The sequence below is a fragment of the Apium graveolens genome, chromosome 5, assembly GCF_009905375.1.
Source record: "Apium graveolens cultivar Ventura chromosome 5, ASM990537v1, whole genome shotgun sequence".
Lineage (NCBI taxonomy): Eukaryota > Viridiplantae > Streptophyta > Magnoliopsida > Apiales > Apiaceae > Apium > Apium graveolens.
This window is the reverse complement of record NC_133651.1, coordinates 138,816,363-138,827,406: the sequence shown is the minus strand read 5'-3', so window position 1 is coordinate 138,827,406 and position 11,044 is coordinate 138,816,363. Positions and strand designations below refer to the sequence as shown.

The 11,044-nt window shown below is 40.8% G+C and overlaps 2 non-coding genes across 2 annotated transcripts; one reads left to right on the top strand and one right to left on the bottom strand.

The window, feature by feature from the left end:
- Positions 1-1,261: 1,261 nt before the first annotated feature.
- On the top strand, positions 1,262-1,368 carry LOC141662577 (small nucleolar RNA R71). The gene has a single exon (XR_012550685.1). It is a non-coding gene; the product is annotated as a small nucleolar RNA R71 (small nucleolar RNA).
- A 9,160-nt stretch (positions 1,369-10,528) lies between these two features.
- Positions 10,529-10,635, bottom strand: LOC141662339 (small nucleolar RNA R71). Its single transcript, XR_012550460.1, has one exon. It is a non-coding gene; the product is annotated as a small nucleolar RNA R71 (small nucleolar RNA).
- Between the last annotated feature and the right edge of the window lie 409 nt (positions 10,636-11,044).

The window sequence follows — 11,044 nt, the reverse complement described above, 5'->3', positions numbered from 1 at the left end:
CGGCATCAGATTAATGCTTGCTCCCAAATCACAAAGGTACTTGTCAAAAGTTAGATTGCTAATGGTGCAAGGAATGGTGAAGCTTCCTGGATCTTTCAGTTTTGGTGGTAACTTTTGCTGCAGAACAGCGCTGCATTCTTCCGTGAGAGCAACGGTTTCAAGGTCATCCAGTTTCACCTTCCTTGAAAGAATAGTCTTCATAAACTTCGCATAACTAGGCATTTGTTCCAGAGCCTCAGCGAAAGGTATATTGATGTGAAGTTTCTTGAACACCTCCAGAAACTTCCCGAACTGTCTATCCAGCTTTTGTTGCTGCAATCTCTTAGGAAAAGGTGGTGGAGGATAGAGCTGTTTCTCCCCTGTATTAGCCTCAGGCAGAGTGTGTTCAACAGTAGTCTTCCTTGGTTCCGCCGCTTTCTCCTTTTGCTTAGATTCTTCATCTCTAACTTCAGCTTCGACTTTCCTTGCCTTTTCAGCATCAGCCACTTTTCCAGACCTTAAGGTAATAGCCTTGACTTGCTCTTTAGCTTCCTTCCTGCCTGGTACTTCCGTGTCACTGGGAAGAGTGCCAGGTTGACGATTGAGCACTGCATTGGCTAATTGACCGATTTGATTTTCCAAGGTCTTGATAGAAACCGCCTGACTCTTGCACAACAGCTTAAGTTCCTCAAAATCAGCACTAGTGGGTGCAGCTGTACTTCCCTGTTGAGGATATGATTGCCTTGTAGCATACTGCTGTGGTTGCTGGAATCCAGGTGGGTTAAACTGTTTACTCACTCCTTGCTGATATGGTGGCTGAATAGCATTCTGATTATTCCCCCAGCTAAAATTTGGATGATTTCTGTTATTAGGATGATAGGTCGCTGGCACAGGCTGCTGTTGTCGCTGATAATTATTCACATACTGAACAGATTCGTTGACAAGAGAACACTGATCCGTAGCATGAGAACCTGCACAAAGCTCACAAATTATAGCTATTTGATTAACTCCATACGTAGCCAGAGAATCAACCTTCATTGATAGCGCTTGAAGCTGGGCTGCAATAGCGGTGGCTGCATCAACTTCCAGAATACCTGCTACCTTGCCTGACGTCATCCTCTGAGTTGGGTTTTGATGCTCATTTGCAGCCATCGTCTCGATAAGATTATACGCCTCAGTATAGCTTTTAGCCCATAAGGCTCCTCCAGCTGCTGCATCGAGCATGGGCCGAGATTGAGCCCCCAAACCATTATAGAAACCAGTGATCACCATCCAATCCGGTATTCCATGATGTGGACATTTTCTCAACATTTCCTTGTAGCGTTCCCAAGCCTCGCACATAGATTCTGTAGGTTGCTGCGCAAACTGAGTAAGAGCACTCCTCATAGCAGCAGTCTTTGCCATTGGATAAAACTTCACCAGAAACTTTTGCGCAAGATCTTGCCACGTAGTGATGGACCCAGCTGGTTCAGAATGTAACCAGTCTTTAGCCTTATCCCTCAGTGAGAATGGGAAAAGCCTCAACTTGATAGCCTCATCAGTCACGCCATTATACTTAAAAGTGCTGCAGATCTCGACAAAATTCCTTATGTGCATGTTGGGGTCTTCAGTTGCCGCTCCTCCAAAAGAAACAGAATTCTGCACCATCTGAATAGTGCCCGACTTGATTTCAAAGGTGTTAGCTTGAATAGCCGGATGAAGGATGCTTGACTGAATGTCATCAATTTTAGGCCGAGAAAAATCCATAAGAGCTGGATCAGCTTGAACAATACGATCTCCCATGTTTACTGGTTCTTTCTGCTCAGTTCCTGAATCCGAATCCTCAAAATCTAACTTCTCCGAAATATCAAGAACTTCGTCTGTCTCCTCAGCTGTATCTAAAGTCCTCTTGCGAGCACGAGAACGAGTTTGCATAAACGCTTGCTAAAGTACCTGAAACACAACCGAAAAGAGTAAGTAACTACTACGTCCTAATCACTGAGTCCTAATGACCAATGATGGTAAGTACATAAACTAAACAAATACGCCGAGTCCCCGGCAGCGGCGCCAAAAACTTGTTAGGGCGAAAACACGCACTAATATTCACGCAAGTATACGCGTTCGCAAGTAATATAGAATATTTTCTAGTTCGTTCCCTCAGAGACTCAGACTAAATTATTGTCTAATTAAACTCACTCACCAATGTATGATTACTTCTCAATGTTAAGATAATAACACTTAAAATTGTTGATTAAATATTAACTATAATTAACTACTTAATTAACCACTTAACTAACACTTCAATTTATCAATAATAAAACACTCATGAGATCACAACTTCATTATTACTTCCTTCTATAGCCATTGTTATTACCTTTAGCATGTGACAGTGATGATATTAATCGAATAACACGAAACTGATAAAAGCCAACTTTCATTGTACTAATACCATTCTACCAAGCATCCACAATTAAGATAGAAGTTGAATAGTCATCAATTATGTTGAATTCCTATATGTCTACAGAAATTGACAACACAACGATTTAAGCTCAAGTTATTCCTTTTGATTACATAGGGCAAATAAAACTGTTAGAGTTACCCACTAATCATGCTCAACGTACATGAACCTATGCTAGCATGGCAAGTTCTAAATCTCAAGATCCACCGTCGCTTCACAAGAGATTAACACCCTATCTTATATGTTCGCGACGCACATAAGACGAATACGCACAACCAATACTAGATATCATGCAATCATCACACACTAAAATATTAAACAATTAACTAAAGAATTCCATAATAAATCCGTTGCAACCCCATGATCACGATTAGCCCATAATAGAACTTATCGCCATCATGGGTTCATATGAAATCATGATAAACAAACACAAGAAAATAATAACTAAAATAATTATATTAAAACAGAGTACGTCACAAGAGTAAATAAGTCAAGCAAGAAAACTAGCATCCAACGTTACAACGAAACAAGAGTCACAAGAAAATATGCTTCCTCTTCGTTGCAGTGTGCTAAATCGATCTTCTTCCTTATCTCCTTTGCTTCTTGCGTAAAACACAATCTAAAACATAATCCCCTTAATACTCTCTGTGAAAACGTCTCAAATCTACCTATATAATAGTCCCATAAAACTCAAATTACATAGAAGTTGGAAGCCAAACAGAAGTAGAAGTCTAAAATAATTTATCTTTTTCCCCGACCCTGCGCGGCCGCTCAGCATAGCTGCGCGGGCGCGCAGGTTGCTGCGCGGCCGCTCAGCATTGCTGCGCGGGCGCGCAGGCCTCTACTGGAAAAAAATCCAAGTTTGCTCCGTTTCTTCGCCGTAATCTGCCCATTCCTTTCCTCTCGCAATGGTGAACACTTGCCAAGGCTTATTCTTGATGATTCCTCCCCCGAAATGCAACTAATACCCTGGAATGCATAAACACTAGAAAAACGCATCAAATACACGAAATACTTGATTTCAAGACACCAATTTAAGCCATTTTAAGACGTTCTAAGTGGTATAAAATGCCACTTATCAGCTATTTGATCGATTTGATTTTCCAAGGTCTTGATAGAAATAACCTGACTTTTGCACAACAGCTTGAGCTCCTCGAAATCAGCACTAGAAGGTTGAGCAGCACCTCCTTGTTGAGGATATGATTGCCTTTGAGCATAATGTTGTGGTTGCTGGAATCCAGGTGGATTAAACTGCTTACTGATAGGCTGCTGATATGGTTGTTGAACAGCATTCTGATTATTGCTCCAGCTGAAATTGGGATGATTTCTATTGTTAGGATGATAAGTAGCTGGCACAGGCTGCTGCGGTCGTTGATAATTGTTCACATACTGAACAGATTCATTAATAAGAGAACACTGATCCGTAGCATGAGAACATGCACAAAGCTTACAGACCATAGCTATCTGATTGACTCCATAGGTGGCTAACGAATCGACCTTCAAAGACAGCGCTGGGAGCTGCGCTGGAATAATTGTAGCTGCATCGACTTCCAGAATACCTGCTACCTTCCCAGGCATCATCTTTTGAGTTGGGTTTTGATGCTCATTTGCAGCCATAGTTTCAATAAGATTATAAGCCTCAGTATAGCTTTTGGCCCACAAGGCGCCTCCAGCTGCTGCATCGAGCATTGGCCGAGATTGGGCCCCCAAACCATTATAGAAACCAGTGATCACCATCCAGTCAGGCATACCATGATATGGACACTTTCTCAACATCTCCTTGTAGCGCTCCCAAGCTTCGCACATAGATTCTGTTGGTTGCTGCGCAAACTGAGTAAGAGCACTCCTCATAGCTGCAGTCTTTGTCATTGGATAAAACTTTACTAGAAACTTTTGCGCAAGGTCTTGCCAAGTAGTGATGGACCCAGCTGGTTCAAAATGTAACAAGTCCTTATCTTTATCCCTTAGAGAGAATGGGAAAAGCCTCAGCTTGATAGCCTCATCAGTCATACCATTATATTTGAAAGTACTACATATCTCGACAAAATTCCTGATGTACATGTTGGGGTCTTCAGTTGCAGCACCTCCGAAAGAAACAGAATTCTGCACCATCTGAATAGTGCCCGGCTTGATTTGAAAAGTGTTAGCCTGAATAGCCGGATGAAGGATGCTTGACTGAAAGTCATCAATTTTTGACCGAGAAAAGTCCATTTAAGAGCTGGATCTGCCGGAACTATACGATCACCCATGATTATTGGTTCTTTCTGCTCACTCTCTTTATCCGAATCTTCAAAATCTATCTTCTCCGGAATATCAAGAACTGAGTCTATCTCCTCAGCTGTATCTAAAGTCCTCTTGCGAGTACGAGAACGTTTTTGCATAAATGCTCGCTAAAGTACCTGAAACACAACCGGAAACAATAAGTAACACGTCTTAATCAATGAGTGCTAACGACCACTGATGGTAAGTACATAAACTAAACAAATACGCTGAGTCCCCGGCAGCGGCGCCAAAAACTTGTTAGGGCAAAAACACGCGCTAATAATTCACGCAAGTATACGCGTTCGCAAGTAATATAGAATACTTTCTAGTTCGTTTCCACAGAAACTCGGACTAGTTATGTTCAATTAACACTTACTCATCAATGTATGATTACTTCTCAATGTCAAGAAAATAATAATTAGATTGATTAACTAATTATTAACTATAATTAACTACGAGAATTAAACACTTAATTGATACTTGAATTAATCAATATTAAACACACATGAGATAATAACTTCATTACTACTTCCTTCAATAGTTATTGTTATTACCCTTAGCATGTAACAGTGATGATATTAATCGAATAACACGAAACTGATAAAAGCCAACTTTCATTGTACTAATACCATTCTACTAAACATCCACAGTTAAGATAGAAGTTGAATAGACATCAATTATGTTGAGACCCTATATGTCTACAGAATTTGACAACATAACGATTTAAGCACAAGTTATTCCTTTTGATTATACAGGGCAAGTAAAACGGTTAGAGTTACCAACTAATCATGCATACACATACATGAACCTATGCTAGCATGGCAAGTTCTAAACCTCAATATCCACCGTCGCTTCAGAAGAGATTAACACCCTATCTTATATGTTCGCGACGCACATAAGATAAATAAGCGCAACCTATACTAGATATCATACAATCATCACACACTAAGGTATTAAATAACTAACTAAAGAATTCTATAGTAAATCCGTTACGACTCCATGATCACGATTAGCCCATGATAGAACTCATCGTCACCATGGGTTCATATGAAAACATGATAATAACACACAAGATAAACTAAATAAAATACTTATTAAAATCAGAGTACATCACAAGAGTAATAAGGTTCAAAGTAAAGAAAACTAGCATCCACTAATACAACGAATAAAAAAATCACAAGAAAATGTATGCTTCCTCTTCTTCGTTGCGATGTGCTAAAACGGTCTTCTTCCTTCTCTCCTTGCTCTTTGATTGATACCACGATTCATCACATGTGAAACATCTCTGAAAACTAATTATATAGAAGCCCCACAAGACCCAGCTATCTCAGAAGTCAGAAGTCCAACAGAAATAGAACTCAAAAAATCATTATTTAATTTTACGACCCTGAGCGGCCGCCCAACAATCCTGAGCGAGCGTCTAGCTTCCTGAGCGGCCGCCCAGCCAGGCTGAGTGGGCGCCCAACACCTTTCTGGAAAAATGCTTATTTTGCTCCCGATTTCTGCTGCGTTCGGCTCCTAACTTCCCACTTGCAATGCCAAGCACATACCTAGGCTTATTCCTGATGAAATCTCTCCACAAATGCAAGTAATACCCTGAAATGCATAAACACTAGAAAAATGCATCAAATACACAAAATACTTGATTTGAAGGTATCAATTCAAGCCATTATAAGACGTTCTAAGTGGTATAAAATGCCACTTATCATATGGCTCCTAAGATACCAAGGTGTTTCAGACTCGACTTGACTTCCGAGAGGGCAGTTCCTTAGGAAAATGTTACTGAGCCTCCTTCTCGGCGTGGGGCGCGCCCTAGTCCACCTACCATGGAGGTCGTTTATGCGCTTCCAATCTCTTTGCCGAAGCATTTCAGAGCTAGTTCGAGGGTTGGTACTTCGAAGAAGGTAGAGGCTTTTTCTTCTTTTTCCCAAGTGGAATCTCACTTGGGTCCTTTAGTTACTTTATTTCTTGGAGATGACGAGCTATCTTCTTGAAGGGACTTAGTACCAGCTTACAAAGATAGTGCTAGAGTTAAAGCTGCCACACAGCTATTGTTTATTTCTTTGTAGGATGCTTCCGAGGCTCCGAGGGGTAGGGCTCGTCTACAGAGCCTTGAGACGGAGCGTATGATTTTACTTGCACGTGCCACCACTTCGGAGGAGAAGTTGAAGATGGTTTCTGAGGAGAAAGATGTTATGATTTACGGACAGGTAGAGGAGCTAACACAGTAGAGAGAGATCATCACCGACTTGCACAACACTTTGGATTCGAAACTCGCTGAGAAGTGTCAATTTTAGACTCAGGTGGATGAGCTTCGAGAGAATCAGCTGCACAGTTGGCCGGAGGAGAGAAGCAAGATTCATGACCAGGGGATCGAGCAGGGTTTTTCTATGCTTCTCACTACTTTCTTGGCCAACGATCCCGCTTATGACTTTAGCTTATTCGACGCAGAGATATTGTCTTATGTTGACGATTTTAGGAAGGACAATGTACATGTCATTATTAGGACATTATTGAGAGGAGGGTTTCCTTAAGATTCGATCACCGCCATGTTCAGGATTAGGGTACGCAAGTCATAGCACTATGCATGGTAGGAGTCGTGGCTGATGCACCAATATTGGTGCTCCTCCAGACAGTGCTACTCTTACAGATGATGTTATGCTTGTGAGTGGCGTTCCTCACCCCGCGACTTCTCCTTACACTGACTATCTCCTGTCCACCCCCAGAGAGTAAGGGTGTTCCTGCTAGGCCTTCTGTTTCTATGAAGGTGCCCATTTAGGCCCTTTACATCTTGTATTATGTATCATATTCCCTTTGCTACTTTGTGACTACTTTTATGACTTTATTCATGGTGCGGGCCTCTCTAAAATCCCTACAATTTGTACGTACTTATTCCTTAATCACACTTTCATACTTAGACTTCATATTGTGTATCTTGTTACTTGTTATCTCTTTGTTCTTGCCTTAGAATATTTCCATCTTGCAAAAACAACAACCAAAGGATAAGTAACAACAGTGGAGCAAATCCAAAATTCCTTCGCTTGGAGGAATCCTTCCCTGGGCGTGCCCTAAGGGAATGTGACTCCTTCTGGGGGTCTTGCTTCTTCTGGCATGTCCGGGAGTTGTTCTTGAAGCTTTTAAGAATCATAACAAAGTGATAAGTGGACCTGTAACTCTAAAAAATTAATTTAAACAATCGTACCCTCGGAGGAAGTCTTCCTAGGGCGCGCGCCTTATGAAGTGTAACACTTCATCGGGGAACTTCGCGTCTTCTATCTTCGCATCTTCTAGCTAGCTTAGAAATAATCATTATCTTCGATGATTAACATACCTTAAACTTATCATAATAATAAGAGTTGTTCTCCATATCTTCAAGATAGAAACTTTGGAACACAAATTTTTAAAATTTTATTAATAATGCATTTTGGGTGACGCTATTGCCGGTTGGTGAATAAAATAAATGAAAGTAAACATCCCACGACTAACACTGTGCGAGATAGTACATACACTACCCCCTAGGCTACGAGAAATTTTATTATTGCTAGTCTACTATTCGTGCTAAGCCCTACTTGAATCAACTTCATATATATAAGCGAGTAAGGGGCCGAAGCTGCGTCTTACATGAGGAATCCCCGTTTTTCATTTGTAGCTCCAGCATTATACAAACCGAATGGCATACACAAGCTGGTATCAAACTCTTTTTTCATCTCTTCATCTTCTAGTTCTTCCTCTTTATCTTCAACCTTCCTTTGTTCATCTATTTTCGGAAGATTTTCCGACGCTTCATCCTTTACGGCCAAAGTCGTTTCATCCTGTACTTCATCTTCAACTTCCATGTCTTCCGCTTCCGCTTTCTGATAAGTGGCATTTTATACCACTTAGAACGTCTTAAAATGGCTTAAATTGGTGTCTTGAAATCAAGTATTTTGTGTATTTGATGCGTTTTTCTAGTGTTCATGTATTTCAGGGTATTAGTTGCATTTCGGGGGAGGAATCATCAAGAATAAGCCTTGGCATGTGTTCACCATTGCGAGAGGAAAGGAACGGGTAGATTACGGCAAAGAAACGGAGCAAACTTGGATTTTTTCCAGTGGAGGCCTGCGCGCCCGCGCAGCTATGCTGAGCGGCCGCGCAGCAACCTGCGCGCCCGCGCAGCTATGCTGAGCGACCGCGCAGGGTCGGGAATTTTGCTGAATTATTTTAGACTTCTACTTCTGTTTGGCTTCCAACTTCTATGTAATCTAAGTTTTATGGGACTATTATATAAGTAGATTTGAGACGTTTTCACAGGGGGATTTTAAGAAGAAGAAGATTGTGTTTTGCGCAAGAAGGGAAGATTGGGATACCAAGGAGAAGACCTAGAAGCACAGAACAACTCCGAAAAAGAAGATCTTGTTTTCAACTTGTGATTCTTTGAATTAGTTGTAACTTTGGATGCTCGTTTTCATTCTTGTTGAACCTAGATCTCGTTTATTTGTACTTTGATTATTATTTAGTTTATTAAGACCTTGTTTATACCATGCTTTCATTGGAACCCATGGTGATGATGAGTTCGATTATGGGCTAATCGTTGTCATGGGATTCTAGCGGATTTACTTATGGATTTCATTAATTAATTGTTTCGATATCTTGGTGTGTGGTGATTGATTGATATCCTAGTATTGGTTGTGCTTATTCGTCTTATGTAAGTAGCTAACATATAAGATAGCGTGTTAATCTCTATTGAAGCGACAGTGAATATAGAGGTTTAGAACTTGCCATGCTAGCATAGGTTCTTGTATGTGTATGCATGATTCGTAGGTAACTCTAACCGTTTTACTTGCCCTATGTAATCAAGATAGATAACTTGTTCTTAAACCGTTATGTTGTCAAATTCTATAGACATATAGGGTCTCAATATAATTGGTGCCTATTCAGCTTCTATCTCTTTTGTGGATGTCTGGTAGAATGGTATTCGTGCAACGAAAGTTGGCATTTATCAGTTTCGTGTTATCTGATTAGTGTCATCACCATCACATGCTAAGGTTAAGAATAATAAGGCTATTGAATGAAGTATTTAATGAAGATAGAATCCCATGTTTATCATATATATTAATTCAACTTCAATTCTCTTAGTTAATGTTATTTAGTATAATCTCTTAGTTTAATAAAAACCCAATTTGTTATTTGTCTTAGCATTGAGCGATAACCTTACATTGTTGCATAGGTGCATAAATTGAACTTAACCTAAACCAGTCTCTGTGGGAACGAATCTGATTTATATCTTATACTACTTGCGAATGCGTATACTTGCGTGAATATTAGCGCGTGTTTTCGCCCTAACAAGTTTTTGGCGCCGCTGCCGGGGACTCGGTGTTAATTTTTAGTTTATGTGCTTTTCATCAGTGGTCTATAAAGTTCACTGACTCGGATTCTTTTACTTTCACGGTTTATTTGTTTGTGTTTCAGGTACTCATTACAATGGGAGATCCAGCAGCACGAACGAAAGCCTTGATGGATTTTTCTCAACCCAAGATCAATGACATTAAATCTAGCATTGTCCGGCCAGCTATCACAGCTAATACCTTTGAGATCAAGCCTGACATAATTCAATGGGTATAGACTTCAGTCCAGTTTGGGGGTTCTCCAACGGAAGATCCCAATACACACATTAGGGATTTTATTGTAATATGCGACACCTTCAAGTTCAACGGTGTTTCTGAAGATGCTGTGAAGCTGAGACTGTTCCCATTCTCTCTGAAGGACAAGGCTAAGAGCTGGTTACACTCTCTACCAGCTGGTTCGATTACTACTTGGGAAGATCTTGCTCAGACGTTTCTTACTAAATTCTTCCCTATGGCGAAGACAGCTGCACTCAGGAATGCTATTACTCAATTTGCGCAGCAAACGGGAGAATCGCTAAGTGAAGCTTGGGAGCGCTACAAGGAGATGCTTAGGAAGTGTCCTCATCATGGAATTTTTGATTGGATGATCATCACTTGTTTTTACAATGGGTTGGGAGCACAGTCCAGACCCATGCTCGATGCAGCATCAGGCGAAGCATTATGGGCAAAGAGCTATAAGGAAGCTTATGATCTAATTGAACTGATGGCTGCTAATGAATATCAGTATCCAACCCAGAGATATCCACAGGGCAAGGTAGCAGGAGTTCTTGAAGTGGATACAGCTACGGCTATCACTGCTCAACTAAAGGCGTTGTCTATGAAGATCGATTCTCTGGCTAACTATGGTGTTAAGCAGATAATAAGTGTTTGTGAGCTGTGTGCAGGTCCGCATGCGACAGAGCAATGCGCTATATCTAGCGACTCAGCTCAGTTTGTGAGCAACTTTCAGAGATCGCAACAACCAGTTCCAGACACTTATCAT